A 6,000-nucleotide genomic window follows, 5' to 3' on the forward strand; every position below is an offset into this window, starting at 1 on the left:
GCACCAGTCCAGGAAAGGGAGGAGGCATTGTCCAGCAGGGGACCACCCTGCACCCCTGGACATGGGGGGCTCACCAGTGAAACCCCTCCACTGACAGGGACACTGGACCACTCTGCCTGGACACCTCCTGCCAGCCTGGGCTGACATGCAGGCGAGGGGTTAAGGAAAAAGAGCTGACTCTCAGAGGTAAAACCTGACGTGTCTGCAATAGATAGGGACGGGGCCCACAAAGGGATACAGGGAAATAAGAAAATAATGTTGCTGAGTAATCAGTAATCATAGGTCAGCCTCACTGCTACCTATCTGCTCTCCCATTTTCTGTATATGACACGTCAAAGGCATGATTTAATGAAGATTCTGAAGGACGTTGCCTCCAGGCATCAGGAGAGGCATAGGGCACAGCACAGATGCTCATGTTTGAAAATCTCAAAAGCAAATAAAAGGGGTGGGTAGTCATGACCACTGCCGGTACTGAAAGATAATTTATAAATATGATGGGTTTAGATGGGAAAGCCAAAGATAAGAAAATCATGTCTGGTAGAGATCCAGAGGTAAGCTGCAAAGAGACAAGTCAAGAGGTAATGGGCTAGGGAAATTATTCTGGGTGAGTACTAGCAGAGCAGGACAGTGCTTGCTCAGGCCAGAGGAGGAATGTGACAGTACTGAGACACGATCTCAGTGGTCTGTGTTTCTTTTTAAACATTTTGCCATTTCCTACCTACAGCTATAAAGGTCTCCCAAGTGGATTGACCTGCTTGGGGTAGAAGGAGGAAGAAAGGGCTTCATGGCTTATGCAGTTTCACACTGCAAATGTCTCCTGGCTCAGCCAGGAGCCACAAAACATGATGGGAAACTGTCAGAGGGGCAGGTCTGGAGAGCACACAGAGCAGCTTCACATCCTGGTTCCCATTTATGGGACAGGGCTCCCGAGGGGGATGTGTCTGTCCATGTGGGCAGAGCTGGGTGCCTTCTGGGTTGGCTGTGGGTGCCTGCCCTTGGGGAGACAACAGCCTGCTTGTGCCACCAAGCCTTTGAGAGAGCAGATGGGAATACAGAAGCTTGGCAGAGATTTCAGGCAAAGGGTGGGCATCTCAGGGTGACAGCCAAGCTTGTGAGGGATGGGGATCCCTCAGCAGCAGTTACTGGAAGCATTTTGCTGCTGGTGACAGAGAGACATATAAAAACATATAAACGATAAAAAATAAAAACATAAATATATAAAAATATATATAAAGACATATAAAACAATAGCTTGTTTTTTTACCTACTGTACTTACATGTGCACATGTGGCGCAGGCACTGGGCAGTAGGAACAAGAGCTCACTTGAACAAAGCCCTAAGCAACCTCACTTAAGCCTGAAGCTCACCCTGTTTTGAGCAAGAGATTGGACTAGATGACCTCTGGAGGATCCCCCCAATCTAAATTACTCTCTAAGTCCACTCCAGATTCCAATGTAATTTTCAGGGTGGTGTTTCAGCACCTGCTGGCTCTGAACCCTGCCATTCTTGTTAACATCAGTAGTGCCAAGGCATTCCTAAACAGTCAGTGGGCTCAGTCCCAAGCCACAGGGGTTTCCTCCTAAAGACAAAAGAGCCTCACTCACCTGCTGCTGGGACAATGGGGTAATGGCATTAGGGGGACCTTCTGTGCCTCTTTATCTCTCTTCTCTGGGCATTCCTCCCTTGATGAGGAATTTCCTCAGAGCAGGCCTGAAAAGCTTCTTGGGTGAGATGCATTTATCTTAGCAGCAGATAAAACACTGCAGTGGAGGTCACATTCTTCCATCTTTTCCACTGTGACTAAGCCTGCCTTTAAGCTGGTGTCCCCTAGCACCTGCACACCACATTATTTATTCTCCTATTACACTGCATGACTATTATACTGATAACATGAGACTACACTACAACCTGACTGCATCTTTCCCCTCCTTAGCTTGGCATTACAGGGGAATGATGAAACACAGCCCTTTGAACTTATTCCTTCTTTTCTTATGAAAAGAGAACTCATGTAGAATACTCCCCCCCCCCCCCCACCCCTCCCCTTCTTTATAAAGCCAAAATTTACTTTTCTTCCTCATTTAAGAAGAAATTTTCATCCGGTGTCACCTCCAAGCTTGAACACTCAAACATTGTCTCCTGGAAACACCAATATATTTATATGGACAGATCAGAGCCTGTCCAATAATCAGAGCTCTTAAAGGTTTGAGACGGGACTATCTGGGCTGTGCCCAGGACATGCTGTGAATTTCTTCAGCCACACTCCCAATGGGATGAACCTTTGCAGTCTCTAGCGCTGTCCCATGCCCCCCTGAAGAACTGTCCATGGGCAGGTGACAACAGTTAGACTCCTGAAGCTTAACATATCTGCTCAACACCTCCTGGGAAGAACAGGACAAGTGAAGAACTGGTGAGGAGAGAAACCACAGGGATACTACAGAGAAACCACAGGCAGGGTAGTAGAGAGAATAGTAGAGACAGATTGGTATTAGAGGAAACTACAGGCTGGGTCTCTCTCCTGAAACAGAGCTGGGTTGTCCAACTAAGGTCTCTGGGTGCTGCAGTGGTGTGCAGTTACTCACTAAATGACACACTTTCCACACAAATATGTGGCCTTTACTGAAATAACCATCAAATCCAAGACTGAAGTAAATTTCTGCTACTAACATTATTTTTAAATTGCACAGTGTGAGGAGCCAATTTAGTTTTGTTATGTGTGACACACAGACATGTGTCTTTATCCATGAATAGGTCTTTTCTGATACAGATCACCTCTGTGATGTGAACCTATTAGATGTAAAAGTTCTGTTCATTTTATCTATCACTGTGATTTTTCTGGGATATGTGAGCTCCTGGGAAGTAAAGAAACAGTCTTCTACCAGCAAAATTTATTCCTTTTTCATTATTTCTTACTATGACATTATCAATGCTGCTTGAAAGACAAGTATTTTTACACAGCTATTTTTGTAACTTTCTTCTTTTTACACTCATCGGTATTTTGTTTAGCTGATACATATTAGCTCCTTAGGCATATCCATATATTTCTAACAGCATCCTAGAATTTCCTATCATAACTGGTCGAGAGAGGGGGGAAAAGTTGAAGATTGCAGTAAATACAGCTGAGGTGAAGTCAGAGCACTATATTCTCTATCCAGATCTAAGGTATGTTCTTGAGAGCTTCCCATTTTGAGAATACTCACACGATATGCTCCCACTTAGCTTTTATGCCAAAAATATCCCCATGCAGCTCTGCTACTGATAAAGGAAGCAAGAGCCTTCATGTAAACAGGGTTCCGGGCAGCTGCCAGTGCTCCCAGCCACTGTCTCACACAAACCTGTGAACAGCCAGCCTGGATGGGATATGGAGGAGCCCCTGGCATGCCAGCTGGGCAGGCTGCCCTGTTCCCCATCAGGGGTGCTGGGGACAAGCCCTCCCATGCCCACCTTGCTGCTGACTCCCCATCCACCCTGCAGCTCCTCAGGATCACCCAGAGCGGCCAAGAGCAGCAAAGCTTGTGGCCACTTGCAGGGACCAACAGAGTCAAGGCTGGAAGGGGTGCATGGGGAAAATCACGGATGGGGCAGAAGACAGCAGGAAAACATTTCATCAACACAGGCTTACAGACTGATACCTGTGGTTCATCTCTTCTGTACAAAAGCATCAGCAGCGGTTAAATCAATCATAAATGCTTTTGGAAATGAAGCAATTTTCAAAGTGAGTAAATTAAGCCCTGTCCACAGACTCTGCATTATAAATATCATTATGAAAGTTATCCAGCTTTCAGGGGAGTTACAGTCATGTGCTAGCTGTAATGCTGAAAGACTGTCCTCCCATTTGGAAGGTCTGTACCTGCACCTCTTAGAAGGAGTTTCCTCAAAGATATTTCAGTGGAAATAGTTCTAGATAACATGCCAGTAGAGCTTTAACTATTATCTTTCTCTATTCCTTGGATTCATCCTAAGACCTGTGCATGCATACTTCTGTCAATAGCTTGAATATCCTCGCCTCAGCGCCAACACTTGGTGACTTTGGAAGAGGACCAGCAGAAACTTATGTGACTGCACTTCACTGGAAAGGCTGTCAAGAGAAACAGACGTAGCACCTGAAAAACACTTCAATACAGCAAGAGGCTGTTGCTGCACTCAGGGTAAAGGTCTGGGCAATAATGACCTAGCACACAGGCAGAAGGCAGGGAAACACAGGCTGACAAATGCCAGAGTCAGACCTGTAATTCATCGTGATTCCTTCTGTACAGGCAGGGTACAGACCATCAAAAAAGGCAAATTGGGAACCGACCACACTCTGGACAAGACTGGAGATGTCAGGTATCTCTCTTAAAACTTCTTATGCTAGATGTACTCCAGGAAAGAAAACAAAAGCAAACATATAGATGCAAGGGGAAAGGAGACAGAAGCTGTGCCCATATCAGGGATTATACAGTGACAGACAACAGCTCAAGGCTGTCTGCATCGTAAGTTTGCAGAAATGTGGTGGTTCAAAGTGGGGAGAAGTTACGAGTGTACACACAAGCCATCCTGTGCTGCTCGACCTTATCACCAGAAAGCCATCCCCAGCACATTTGATTTCACTGAATAGATGTAGCCAAAGAATTCCAGCCTAAAGAAAGTAATTTATGTTCAGAAAATGATCCAGTGAATGGGCATTGAGGGCCATCTCTGTCAGCTGCAGTGCTTGCAGCATCTTTGCTCTGAGACCGCTGGGCATGGAGCTGGTGCTGCCAGGCGCAAGCAAAAGGACTAAAGAGCAAGTTTAGATGGGAGGATGGAGGCAATGCTCTAGATGCTTGCAGAGAAAGCATTTTATGGTCAATGAGCAATGAAAAGAGAAATGATGTGGCACAGGCCTTGAATTATGGCACATTTCCCTTCTTGAGAAACTCCCTGGCAAAACCCTGATCTCCCTGTGGCACACAATGTTCCCAACCTCTGTGTGCCACTGAGCGCCACGTCTGGCTCTCCCCTCTCCAAAGCCCAGGAATCCTCTGTGTCTATGCCCAGGGTCCATGGCTGAAGGGAAGCCCAAAATAGCCCTGCAGCAATTGGGCTGGCCTCTGTTCTCAGCTGCACCTGCAAAGGAGCAGCTGAAGGCAGGGAGAAAGGCAGATTTGGTGGGGAATGGGAGGTGATGCTGGCTCTTTCTCCACCAGAGACACAGATGAAAGGATGACACCCAGGATGGCTGGGAACAGGCTCCTTGCTCCCTGTTGTGTGTGCTTGCTGATGGGTGATCCACAGGTACTGGGTGGCAATGGGTAAGTTCTACTACAGAGACTCAGGCACTACTTAAAGCTCAGACCTGTATCTCCTCTCTCTCCTGAAAATGAGGAAGACTAAGCAGAAAAGGGGGAGATGTTGATCCCAACTCTGCGATCCACAACATCAGTTTTGTTTTGCTAAACACAAACAATTCCAGTAGGTTCTTGTGTTAGCTAAGGTGACATGATGAAAATGCTTTTTCAGCCATTGACTTGATGTGTGTTGCTTTTTTTAGGGAAAAAACTGATTAGCATGTGAAGATTAGGCCATTTATAGAATGGAATTTTAAGAGAATGGGTTTTTTTTCTGAATGAAACAATGTTTTGGTGGGTGAGGACTGGTTTAAACATTCTAAAGAAAATTGTGTATGTACTATGTTGTACATACTACGTATGTTCTTCAGACAATCCCTGATTTTAACCGTGAACTCTGCAGAGGATAGGTACGTGCATATGCTTAGAAAAAAAAATTATACATATGGTGAAGAATAGTTAATGGATCCATTTCCTACGCGTTTGGCACATTGTGGTTAGTTTAATGTGTACGCTATTTCGCTGCTGATACCTTTGGAAGAATCAGGTAAGAGTTAGCCTACATACATGCTGGTCCTGCTTTTGTGGCACAGGAAAGATGCTTTGTGTATTCTGGGCTAGGAGAGAAACTATCCTGTTCTTGGCTTTGCTTGCTTATGCCGTGATCTAGCATGAATTAATAATAGGGAACCTA

This window comes from Poecile atricapillus, chromosome 3, assembly GCF_030490865.1.
Source record: "Poecile atricapillus isolate bPoeAtr1 chromosome 3, bPoeAtr1.hap1, whole genome shotgun sequence".
NCBI classification, from domain to species: domain Eukaryota; kingdom Metazoa; phylum Chordata; class Aves; order Passeriformes; family Paridae; genus Poecile; species Poecile atricapillus.